Source organism: Puma concolor, chromosome D3 (genome assembly GCF_028749965.1).
Source record: "Puma concolor isolate L17-30 chromosome D3, mPumCon1.1.hap2, whole genome shotgun sequence".
NCBI lineage: Eukaryota > Metazoa > Chordata > Mammalia > Carnivora > Felidae > Puma > Puma concolor.
In genome coordinates, this window is record NC_141678.1 from 66347881 (window position 1) to 66360200 (window position 12320).

The 12320-nt window shown below is 43.5% G+C and overlaps 1 protein-coding gene across 3 annotated transcripts in view; it reads left to right on the plus strand.

Annotated features, from left to right (window-relative positions):
* Positions 1–12320, plus strand: part of SLC14A2 (solute carrier family 14 member 2) — a 54121-nt gene that overhangs the window by 25405 nt on the left and 16396 nt on the right. For 2 of the 3 annotated variants that reach the window (XM_086682869.1, XM_086682870.1), the window contains exon 1: positions 6702–7449. The exons of the other annotated variant lie outside the window; for it this stretch is intronic. The gene's annotated coding sequence lies outside the window, so the exon portion shown is untranslated. Of the gene's footprint in view, positions 1–6701; positions 7450–12320 lie in introns of those variants that run through there. 3 annotated transcript variants of the gene reach the window in all.

The following is a 12320-nucleotide window of genomic DNA, read 5'->3' on the forward strand; positions in this document are numbered from 1 at the left end:
AGGTCCACTTCAGTTACAGGTATTGGGTTTTTTTTTTTCTCCCAAGTTCCCACTTTCACCCCTATAGAAATTAAATGTTAACTGCATTGCCAGCTGTCAAACTCAATGAAGAAACATGGATAAAAGCTAAGTGGTTCAGAAAAAGGAAAAAGTATGTTCAGCAAAAACCATAGGGCCTCAGAAATTCTATAATACACTATAATAAAGATGGCCAGATATGTAGGTAGAAATAGGAAAACACCTACTAATTTAGAATAAGAAAGAACTGTCTGGATGAAGTATTGGGAATCACTGAATTCTTGCCAAGAGATGTTGTCCAGGAGTGATGAAATGTTTTCAAAAGACATCTTTTGGGATTAAGAGGCAGAAAATCGATGGTATTTCCCCAATGTGGTCAAACAGGCTCCTCCTAGAGCAGAACAAATCTTATTAAGCCAGCCTGGTGGGCAGATGCTTTGTGTCTCTCATGAGCATGGAGAAGGGTGGGGCAGAAATGAGAATTTCCCATCCCTCTAAGAAAAGTCAGCCCTATGCAGGTCCTGCGCGTGGGCCATAAACAGATGCCCAGATGTCCTCTGAAGTAGCCCAAATAGTGATCGGGGGGTTGGAGAACTCCCTGCAGTGACCTTGTCCTGACTTCACCAGCTCCTTCCCATCCCACTGCCCCCCTGGATGAGTAGGGGCAGGAGCTTTAACAGCAGAGACACTACCACCAACATGAGGTTGCACAGGAGCGAGCCACCAGGAGAGAAGGAGAAGAGATTTGGGGTACACATGCCAGCTGCTTTGCTGCTATCATCCTAAACTCTAGGCAGCAGCTCTTGGGTGCACAAATGGTAGTTGGACGTAAATATGGCTGAACATAAATAGGCATTAAAAAGAGAAGGAATGTATGTTGGGCATCAGGGGACAGTAGAGGAGGTGCTGTCCTAACCTGTCCCAATCACACCCCCCTCCCTGTCTCCACTATTCCCTCCTCAGACCTTCTCATTTCCTCCCTCTGACCTCATCATCCCCACCCCCTTTCCAGTCTCCTCTACTCCTCACGGAAGAGCTCCACTGTCTGCCATGAAACAGTGTCATTCTGCTGTATTTTTAAATGATCAATCTCAGCTCATCTTTCAGTCTTGTCTATGATAACTGACATAGCCAAGTTCCATAGTCAAGTTCTCTACGTCTTCTTGGTCAAAACTTCAGTTTGTTTGCTAAGAAATAATGCATCTTCTTTAGATTTAAACCAATGTTGCCATAGTGTTACTCATAATGTTCTCATACAGTAATTTCAATCCGTCCTGTATCTATGGCTCTCCTTTCTCTTTCCAGTCTTATGGAATTTTGCTCTCTCTTCCCTAATCAAGTATGTGAGGGGTTCATCCATTTTATTGTCTTTTTCAAAGAAGCAGTTTGAGATTCATTTGTCCTTTCTACAGTTTGGTTTGTTTTCTATTTTATTGATTTCTTTTTCCTGTTTTCCCATGATTTATTTAAATGTTCATTTTCTCCTAATGTTTTAAAATTGATGTGAAGTTTCTTCATTTTACATCTTTCTCCTTAACAACAAAGGCATTTTAAGGCTATTAATTTCCCCCTGAGTACAACTATAGCTGTGTGGTATAGGTTTTGGAATAAAGTATTCTACTTTAATCAGTTTTTAAATAGTTTGTAATTTTAGTTTTGATTTCTCTTTGGTCCAAAAATTATTTAATGTATTGCTTAATTTCTAGCACTTGGGATCTTTTGATATATTTTAATTTTGTATATCTAGTTTTATTAGATTATGAGCAGAAAGGATGGCCTGTAAAATCTCTATTTTAAAATTATATGAATCTCTCTTTGTAGCCAAGTATTTGATTGATTTTGGAGATAAAAAATGCAAATTTTTGATTTGAAGGAAATACATATTAAATTTATTTATTAATTGCATCATTCAGTTCTTCTATGTGCTTGTTTATTTTTTGTCTATAGGATCTTAATTCTGGAAAGAGTTTATTAAAATTCAACCATAATTGTATAGTTTCATGAAACTCTCTGCATTTTTATGACATTTGTCTCAAATATTTAGCAACTACCTTGTTTGGTGCCCATTGACTATAACTGTCATTGATTTTTCATAAATGTTATCTTTTACTATTACACGCTACCTATTTCTATCCTCATTCATGCTTTTAACTTTATTCCAACCTGACATTAATGTTGCCATACCTGTTTTTCTTTCTAGTGTTTTCTTATCCCTTTGTTTCAACCTTCATCATTTTCTTTTAACTGTATTTCTTAAAAATAGCATTTAACAAAGTTTTTGTATTTAACCTAATCTTAGTGTTTCTATAATTTAATAGGATAATTTAATCTCTTCCTATTTAGTGTAACCATCAATATGCTGGTTTTACTTCTTCCACCTTACTTTATTTTGTACCATTTATTTGTGATTACTGCTTTTGCTTTTTCAGTTTCCTCATTTGGCAAGTTTGATCACATTATCATCTTTTTCTTTCTTTCCTTTGTTCATTTGGAAGATCTACCATTCTTTTCCATTTCACTAGTCATTCCTGCTTCTTTTCCAACACTCATGATCAAAAGTATATTTCTCTATTATTATATAAAAACAAGATGCCAAATAGTTTACCCTGACAAGATTTCCCATTTCTCCTTCCCCACTCTGAGGAACTAAAGCCCATATGCCACTTTCACTATTCTCCTACCCTAAGCCCCCATTCTTACAATCTTTTACTTCTCCAGCATCACCCACCCCTGGATCTATGCTGAGATTATCATTTTCAGTTTTTTTCCCTTACCTCTCATTTTTGCAAGAATCCTTCCTTGGCCTCTATGCCCCCACATTCCCAGTAATTCTATCATTGTCCATTTGGAGTTTACTACGTATAGTGGACATGTTACTTTCTATCACTGTTTCCTCTATTCTGCACCTTCCCCTTTTGTTGTGATTCATTTGTTACTTGTTTAGAACCCTTGCTTGAATATTGAGTATTTTGTTCAAATAATATGAGAGAATATGGGTGACGTGTTCTCAGACTCTGCACATCCACAAAGTTTCTTTGCCCTGCGTGTGAATGGCATTTTGGCTGGGGGTCCCTGGGCCCCAGCCTTTCCTTCAGCTGCCTGTAACCATTGCTCTTTATTTTTTGGCTTTCAAGTGTTACAAATAAAAACTCTGATGTCAATTTCATTATTTTTTTCCTTTGTAAATAACCTGTTCTTTCTTTCTAGAAGATTGTAAGATCTTCTCCGTATCAGTGGATTTCAGGAATTTTATTAAGTAAAGTATAAGTGTGTGTCTTGTCTCATCAGTCCTGCCTTTAAATCTGCAACACTTAAATCTTTCTTCAGCTCAGCAGCTTTTCTTCCAACATTTGTCTGATTATTGCTCTTTCTCCATCCTTTCCTTCTTCTATATCCAGAATGCCTATTATCCACGTGTTCAGTCTCCTTGACCTCTGTTCCAAGTTGCTTTACCTCCTTCGCAGTTTTTACCATTTGTATTTTTGCTTTGCTTTGAGATATTTCTTCCATTTGATCTTGCAGGTCACTGATTCAAATCCCAACAGTAGCCTTTCTTTCCTTCAATTCAAGAGATAAGTTGAATTTTTTAGCTGAAAAATTGTATGTTTCATTTCAGAAAATCTTAGGGATGGGGACCAAACTTCAATATCCATGTATGTTTATATTGTTTTGTTGTTGCGCCCAAGGCTACTTGCCAATTTTCATGAGCCAAGGCCCTAGAAATTCTGCCTTATGGTCTGACCTCATTCACTCATTCATCCAGAAGACATGTATGAGGAACTATTAATATGTTACTCAGGTCTCTACTTGACAACAAACCAGGAAAGAATCAACCCAGCTCCTGCCTTCAAGGAATTCATTTTATGGGAATTTGCCTGGCCAGGTGAATAGTCTCACCTGAGGTGATGATGAGGATAACACCACAGATTGCCTAAGTCATGTAAGTTCACAGCACCAGTTTCATTATTTTGAGTGAATTATCTGGTTAGATTGGTCTTCTGTCCAGGAAAAGTATCAAGAAAGAAGGTAAGGGTCCCAAGAAGATTTCTGTGCCTTGTCTCTTGTCCTCTATCTTGCCATTAGCTGATGCCCAAACATTCCTAGCCATCCCCTCAGGTCAGGACTTTGAACCTGTTAAAATATAAACAATCCCGGGAAGGTAACATAATAAGCATGATCAATCATTTGCATCTTAAGTTGAAGGAGTCACTTCTGAGAATAGGTTGGATGAAAAAGGAGGGGAAAGTAGGAAAAAAGTGGGTAGCATACTTTGAGAGAGTCTTTGGCAATGGAGGACATGCTAGGTGAGGCCAAGCTGGGTGAATGAGGTCTGAAGCCCCCTTATTTCATCAGAAATGATGATGACACTGTTATATTTAGCTTGGAGAAGAAAAGAAATGGTTAGGGCCATGGCTATCTGCAGTATGAGGTAATGCACATGGAAGAAGTCAGCTTACTCAGCATTACTTTAGAGGGTAGAACAAGGACAACTAAGTGGGAATGACAAGCAGGCAGACTTTGAATCAATGGATAAGGGTGCTTTTTCTCAATGCAAGTTGTCTGAGAAATAGTCCTGTGAGACCCTGAGTTCCCTGCTTTGGCAATACAAGAACAAAGGCAGTACTAGACGCCTGTTGGGAATGCTTGCTTTGGGTGGGGGTAGACCAGATGACAATGTAGCCTCTCTTTTCCAACAATAGTTTCTGTGATATTCTGGCCCTGGATTCCTATAGAGGAATGAGAAAGAAGCATCACTGAGATGACAAAAAGTTAAGAATATGGAGATCAAATGTACCAAAAGCATACCATTGTTGCCTTTACAGATTTTCCTATAGCTTGACCTTTAGCCACTTGGTTAGTTTACCAAAATGCTCAACATGGTTGCTTGTGCAGATGCAAGTTGAGGGGCCAACATCAGCCAACTATGCCTCGTCCTTGAATTACTGTCCCCTCACTCTCCCCTCTTGGGGAGTTCTTCTTTGGGTCAGTCTTCTAAGATCTGCCCATTTGGAAACTCAAATCTTCATGGCCTGCATTTGTAGTTACATCAAACCCATGTGCCCCAGTTTGTTTATGCTTCCTATATGAGTCTGAGCTTTGTTTCCTTGGGTCATAAAGGTTGTGAGAGTCTGGGGATAGCTATAATCCAAACTAGTTAGGAGTTGGCAGTTTCAGTGTGGGTATGCTTTCTACTCAATAAACCACAGTTTCATTTGGCAACTTGAAAGGCATTCACTTTTTATGTGAAACTGTTTTACTTGCCTGGCTTTCCCCACCTCTTGCCATTCAAAGAAGATAGAAGAATCCATAGGGAACACTTCTGTCCCTAGTGAAACCAGAATTGCAAGACTCCAAGGAGAGAGATGAGGAATTGCTAAAAAAAAAAAAAGTCTTTCTTACTCTCTGTAAATAGATAAGTAGGAGCCCCCAGCCCCCTCCTACAGCTGAATGGGCTGCTGGAACAGAATTAAGTAAAGGAAGTCGCTCTTTGGAGACCATCTAACTCAGCATGCATTTATTCCACCTAAACTCTGGCCTATTCCGGAAAAATCTGACCTCCCCAAGTTTAGCCCCTAGTATTCAGTGCATCCCTCCTCCCTCTACAAGATTGGAAATGTGGAGTTGAAGGGACCCATGAGATCTGTGAAGAAAACTTCGTTCTGATGTGAATTCTGATTGAGGCTTTAAGGAAATAATCTGTAGAGATAGACAGATGTCTTGGGGAGCCGTGGTATCTGAGCTGCAGCCTTCAGTAAGATCTATCTGGGACAAGACTCCATCTTGATCTTCTGTCTCACAGGACAGCACTTGATTGCCCCACCCTTAGTGTGTATGACATATACTCTACATGTCTAAGTTGCCCGTGGGCTGCATGTGAGCTTGTGAATGGCTCCTCAGAATTACTTCCTGTCTTTTCACACCAGTTACATGTTGTGCTCAGATGGCATATATCCTGTCACTTCTAGGGCGTCTAGGGCGGATGGATGCTTAGGAGTCTGGAGGGACTACACCACAAGAAGTTCAGGAACCCTCAGGAAAGACCAGAGCAAGAGGATAACAGATACGGCATGCAGGGCTGAGCCAAGGACTGCCAGCTGGGGAACAAGGAAAAGTGTCATTGGCAGACATCCATGGGCCCTGAGCTAGCAACACCAAAGTAGGGACCCTACGCAGGGGACTGATCTCTAGTCAGCTCCACACCTGTCCCTGGAATGTTGGGCCCTCCAGCTCCTCCCCCCTTTGTTTGCTTTCCTTCTTCAGAAGGATCTCCGTGATCAGGACCCCTCTTTGGCAGTTCTAAAACACCTGGCATGGTGGGAAGGGGGCCTTTGACGTCAGTGGGGAGATTGTCTACTCAGGTGTAGCTAATTTCCTCAGTGTGAGGTTTTATTTCTAAACCTGGGTAGGCCGCCTCACACCCCATCACTGACAGAGTATGTGTGTGTGTGCATGGTAGGGGTGCAGCAGGGGGAGATACACAAACCTGGGGCTGGCTGGGGAGAGGGTGGGGGGAGTGATGCTTGACCCATCATACCACAAAGCCAAACAAAACATGTTTAGATTGGGCCCCCCTCCTCAAACTCCAGCCCACCAGACCCCACAGCCCTATGGGATGTGGGAGGGCCATCTTCCCTAATATATAGACCTCAAGTCCTTTCTGGAGGCAGGAGTTAGGTCATGCCCTTCTTGCTCTGAGAGGGTCTCATGGTGAGTCCCTGGGAGCCCCATCAGGAAAAGTCAGAAGGAGGACAGGTCTGAAATTTTCCACAGAACCAGAAGGACAGCATCTATTATTGGACTATGCAGAAATTTCCATCAAGATGCTGATGGCAATACTGTTCCCCAGCCTGTGCCCTGCCTATATGGGGAATTAAGGGAGTTTATTGAAGTTGGAAGGCAAATTGGCCCCCTGAGGAGACAAAACTTAGATGATTACTTTAAAGGCAAGTGCTAGAGCAAATTTCTAATGAAAGGAGTAATTTAGGAAGGACAGGGAAGCTCCTACTACACAACCCCTCGCTCTGCCCCTTTAAAGGAAACCTGCCTGATCAAAGCAGGTGGGAGAACCATGGTAGCCAGAGCCAGTCCTCCTCAGGGTGTGTAGAAGGTAATCTTTTGTCAGGAAGGCCAGTGTGAGAGCAAGCTGCAAAAAGAAGATTTGTCTTTCCTCTCCCTCCTCCTCCATGATACCCTTTCTCAACTGGAAGACGTGTGCCAGGCATAGGATCAGGGAATGTAAAGTGAACTTACAGAGGACCAGCAAGAGGATGGGCAGAAGGGATCCAGGCAGCGAAGGGCTTTGGGTTTAGGGGAAAGTCCAGCATCCGGAGTTGAGGACCAGAAACGCCACTCAGTCTGAAAGAAGCTTCTTGCCACATCCCAATGGTCTAGATTCCTCCAACCCTGTGCAGAACATCAAAAGGAGCCCAGGTAAGAGGTCTTGTGGGAGAGAACTGAACCGTAGTTCCCCCCACCCCCACCCCAGCCAACAAGACCATCTGACTTTTCAAAGGAAGAGACAAAAAAAGAAAGGCTGATCTTTTTATCCCTTTCTTCTGTTGAGCTGTGGTGTCTGGGGAAGCTAGTCCTGAGATGGGGAATGTTACTAAGTATTCTAAAGAGAGTTTAGATTCTGGAAGCTTCTAGCTGAAAGAGCTATTAAATAGGTATAGTTCAAAGCCCTTACTTTATAGATAAGGAAACCATGGTTTGTCCAAGGACCTGTCCAGATGATAAAAGAGCCTGGAAAAAAGTCCAGGGGTCCCAACTCACACCTCATGTGGTGATGGAACCTGGTTAATCCATCCACCTTCAATCCCCTTACTGAACTAGCTGCCCACTGGGTGAGACTTCATACTATTTGTTATCCTTCCCACAATTTTGTGACCCATGGCTCTGACATCAGTGTGGTTCCTGGGGCAGCACCATGTGGACTTGAACTGTGGGAAGCTAATGCAGTAAATTTGAAAACTTCCTTCCTAGGCATCACTACCTGCTGTTTCCAGGGTGGAGGTACCTGGTCCAGGCATCTTGGCCCCTCTCCTCAGTAACCCTTCCTCAGACATGCCAATAGAACTAGACAATCTCAGTATATATAAACATCGTAACATCCCAACTGAACAACCTGTACCTCTGGTGCTCCTCTCTTACACAGCCATCTTAGATTACTGTAGACATATTATGTGTAGTACAGAGAGTGAGTGTTTCTGGAAGACAGATAGCCACCCTATAAGGAAGATTCCAGGATATTGAAGTTATCTTATCAGAGAATGGACAACCTTGTAAGGCATGCAATCTCCTCCAAAACTGGCACCAAAGGATGTGAGCTTTTGTGACCTTGCTGAGGGAAGGCTATCCTGTGAGGCTTGAAGATGCCTGTGGCCAGGACTCTCTGCTAGCTGTCAACACCATAGCCTTGATATACCCCTTCTCTCAAACTTGTACAGCATCGACACCTCCCTTTAAGGCTAGAGGGAGAAAATTAGTTTACTCTCAAGTGCCAACTCTAAATAATTAGTATTGGTTGTCTGAGAATTGTGTTAAAAAGGAGTCTGAGGCTGTTTGGGGAACATATTGAAAGAGACTGCTATGACTAATTAGCTATGTCTGCCATAGATAATGGAGAGAAGGGAGGCAGAGGAAAGAGGATGTGGGGCAAGGGGTATGGAAACACCGCTACCAGAGAAGAAGCTGGTGTACAATGGCCCAGAACTTTCCCTGGCCTTTTATTTGGTGTCACAGATGGAATGATACACAGGTGGGTTTGTAGTGGGGGGGGGGGGTTGGGGGGTAACTCTTGTTTTGGGAGGAGTAACAAATGGATCTTGATGGTAGGTTCCAGATGTTCCATATGTTGGACATTGTAAGTGATGTGTGGATGGCATCGATCCACCTGCAGGAGACAGTAACACCTGTTCAAAATCTGAGGAAGACAACTTGTAGAAATAATTTCGGCGTGGGCCTGCTTGATTAAAGATTGACTTTCAGTAAGATGGACTAGATCAGTTTTCATCCTCTGAACGATGTCATACATGGTTTGGGTTTGCTCAGTTCCTCTCAAAGAAATTCCAATAGGCTTCAAAATTGTATTTGACAGCCTCCTCTACAAATTCTTTTTTAACCCTGGTATTTGAATGGTTGACATTTTCTGTACATTCGACGTCAGTAGAGGCATAAGTACTATGGGACACTGCTCTCCAGAAAGTGTTTCTGAACAAATACTGTGGCTCATAACTGTTCTTTCCTTGTGTGAGTCAACGGGAGGAAAGCATTGCTGGACTCTTGCCCATAAAAACACAGGATGGTGGCAATCCTCGAGGGCGGACACAGTGCCCCTGAAATGGCAGTGTGAAGCTACATGCATTGGGATGCTTAATAAAGCTTGTCAGAGCAGGAGAGCCGCGGCTCCTACATAAGGCAGGCAGGCCAAGGAGTTAGTGAGCCGCTAAGGTTTACCCACGGGCTATGAGGGACAGAGCTTTCCAACCGTGTACAGCAGAGCACACAGAGCTGAGCTGGCAGAGCAACCACTGGCCTTCCGAGGGGCCAGGTGGGCCTGGTGGGGCCGGAGTCCGAGGGCCTACGCCCTCTGGCCATAAACAACATTACCTATTTACTGCACCATGCCACACACTATTTTCTATGTGTGCCATGATGTTAGGGGCAGAAAAAGTGAGTTATGAACAAAATTGCTCTTGGGCTATAGAACACCCAGCCCCACCTCTGAACCACTTAGGGCTTTGTGGCCACCCAGAAGGAACCTGTGGAACATGCCGGTTATTGAAAACAAATCCTATCAAGCATGATCTCTGTCTTCAGTGACCTGTTTCTTTCTCTGTAATTAACTGGGTTCTTCCAGCCACTCTCACAGTATTCCTGGGTTTCTGGTTGGTTGGTCATAGATGGCCAAGCATTGTATCACCATTTATAAGCTTCCCTTCTTGTATCCAAGTACCACAGAAAATAATCAGCTCTTACCCTGTAACCTGCAAAGCCCTACACAACTCAGCTATTACCTCTGTCAACCAATGAAAGACTCTCACCTTTATTTCAATATTTATCAAGCATTTAACAATTATGACGAGATGTATTATTCTTAAAAATAGTTCACACCCTGAAATATCCAATGATTGTTTGTTATACCATTCAGAGACTAAAATGTGTAGTATAATTACCCCTCATCAATTTATTCAGCAAATGCTTCTGAGTGCCTACAGAATACCAGGCTTACGGTAGGTGCTGGGGGAGCCGAGACAATCAGGTATAACCCAGGCTTCCAAGGACCTCACCATCCTGTGAAGGTGACAGACAAGAGCACAGAATTGACACTTGACAAGGTAAGAGTCAGTGCAGGCAGGTATAAAATGCCAGGTGTGCACTGGGACCAGGAGCCCTTCTGACTGAAGGAGGCAGAGGGTCATGTGCCATCCGAGGGACATGGCCTCACTGAAAAGGTATCTGATATGTGAGCCCTGCAAAATATTTCCCAGAGCCTTTTATATTATCTTCATAACAATATGAGATCGAAATGGAGGGTACCCCTCCAAAATATCTGCCATAGTTATATAGATTGAGTTTGCAAGGGCTGCCTATGGCATCTACACATTTCTTTCTGAGAGCCATGCCTGCACTGGAGAAACTGTCAATGAAAAACGCCATGCAGAGATGAGTGAGTCTGGTTCCTGGCCAGTGTTACTGTTGTTTTCTTTGTATTCCCCACCACATCAATGGAACATTTATTTTTGGAACATTTGATAGATGTGTTCATGATATTCTTGAAATCGCCTTTATCCATTATGAAAGTCCTGGGAATCTGACCCAAAAGCAGCAGTAAACTGCTATCCCCTTATCTTTAAGTATTTTCACAGCCGCGGGAAATGTGTTACTTTATCTCCAGTCTTCTTGGTGGCAATGTTCCGGCTTTTCTTTCTCAACTGTTATCCAGCACAGCCAGAGGGGCCACTGCCCTCCACCTGGAGGTGGAGCCCAGCACCCCAGTAATACCCGTGTGAGACCCAGAGCCAACCGTGTGTCGGGCCATATGTGATGCCTCCTCCCCAGCTCACCCTAAATAAAGACCAAAATAAGTTGCCAAGGGAAGGAAAGATACTTCTTGTTTTTGCTTTTTGTGGCTGGGACATCAACGCTAGGAACACATAGTAATATGGGCCCTGCCCCACTTTCCTGGGACCTAAGCAGGTAACAGAATCTGGGAGGCTAAAAATGAAGGGCCAGGGCATGAAAGGTGAGCCAGACCTTCTGCAGCCATTTATAAAGCCTCAAATCGGGTGTCAGGAGAGCTGGGAGCAACTGCTGGCTGTACTATGATTAATGAATGGTGTGACTTTGGTAAGTTGATATTTCTGGACACAGGAGGTAGAGTGTGATCTTGAAACTCCATGCAATTCTCAGTCTAGGAGGCTAAGGTAAAATATTCCTCCGCCCAGGAGTGGCTGGGGCAGCTGACACTCCATATATAAGGAACGAGAAGCAATGGGCCAGCAGAAGGGCCCTTCTAGCCTGGCAGATGCACACTTGGGATGGGTGCTCTGGGAGAATGCCCCACTTCATCAGGTGATGTATGATACCCCCTTGTCCCTTGGTGCAAAACCTGTCTGCACAGGTGTCCTATAGCAGGCTTATGTTCCAGGTGTATCTCAAGCATGGGATCGGGGTTGGGGGTGGGGGGGCTTCTCCAGCATGGGGAGTTATGGCCCGATGCTGACCCACAGACAGGATGCTGAAATAGTTTCTTCCCCACCTTGAGCCTAGAGGAAATGGACATGGTTGCATGTTTTACCTCTGAATCTGAGAAGATAGACAAAACCCCTCTCCTTGCTCATATGTGTCCCACATACTCTCTGATTGTTGGTCTTGCTATATTCTAAGCTTTGCTAAAGCCATTTTTATCTGAGAAGTGTGATCTAGACCAGTTTTTCAACTTCAGTGTGCACGCAAGTTAGCTGGGGATCTGGTTTAAAAAAGATTCCAAGTCGGTCAGTCTGAGATGGGACCCAAGAGTCTGCATTTGATGTCCGTGAAACTGGCCCACAATCCAGACTCTGAGCAACAAAATGCAGAGGAAAGGGTTGGGGGCTGAGAGTCACATGGCTCACTGTTTGTAGGTAAGCTTCAGAAACCATGCTGAGCCTCAGTTTTCCAGTTTGTGCAGATAACAATGCCCAGGTGCTATTCCAAACCACTAAATCATCTGACTCTAGAGTCTACTGGAGCTCCAAGCAGAAAGTGTTAAGGGGTGCCTAGGTGGCTTAGTTGGCTAAGCGTGACTTTGGCCTGGGTCC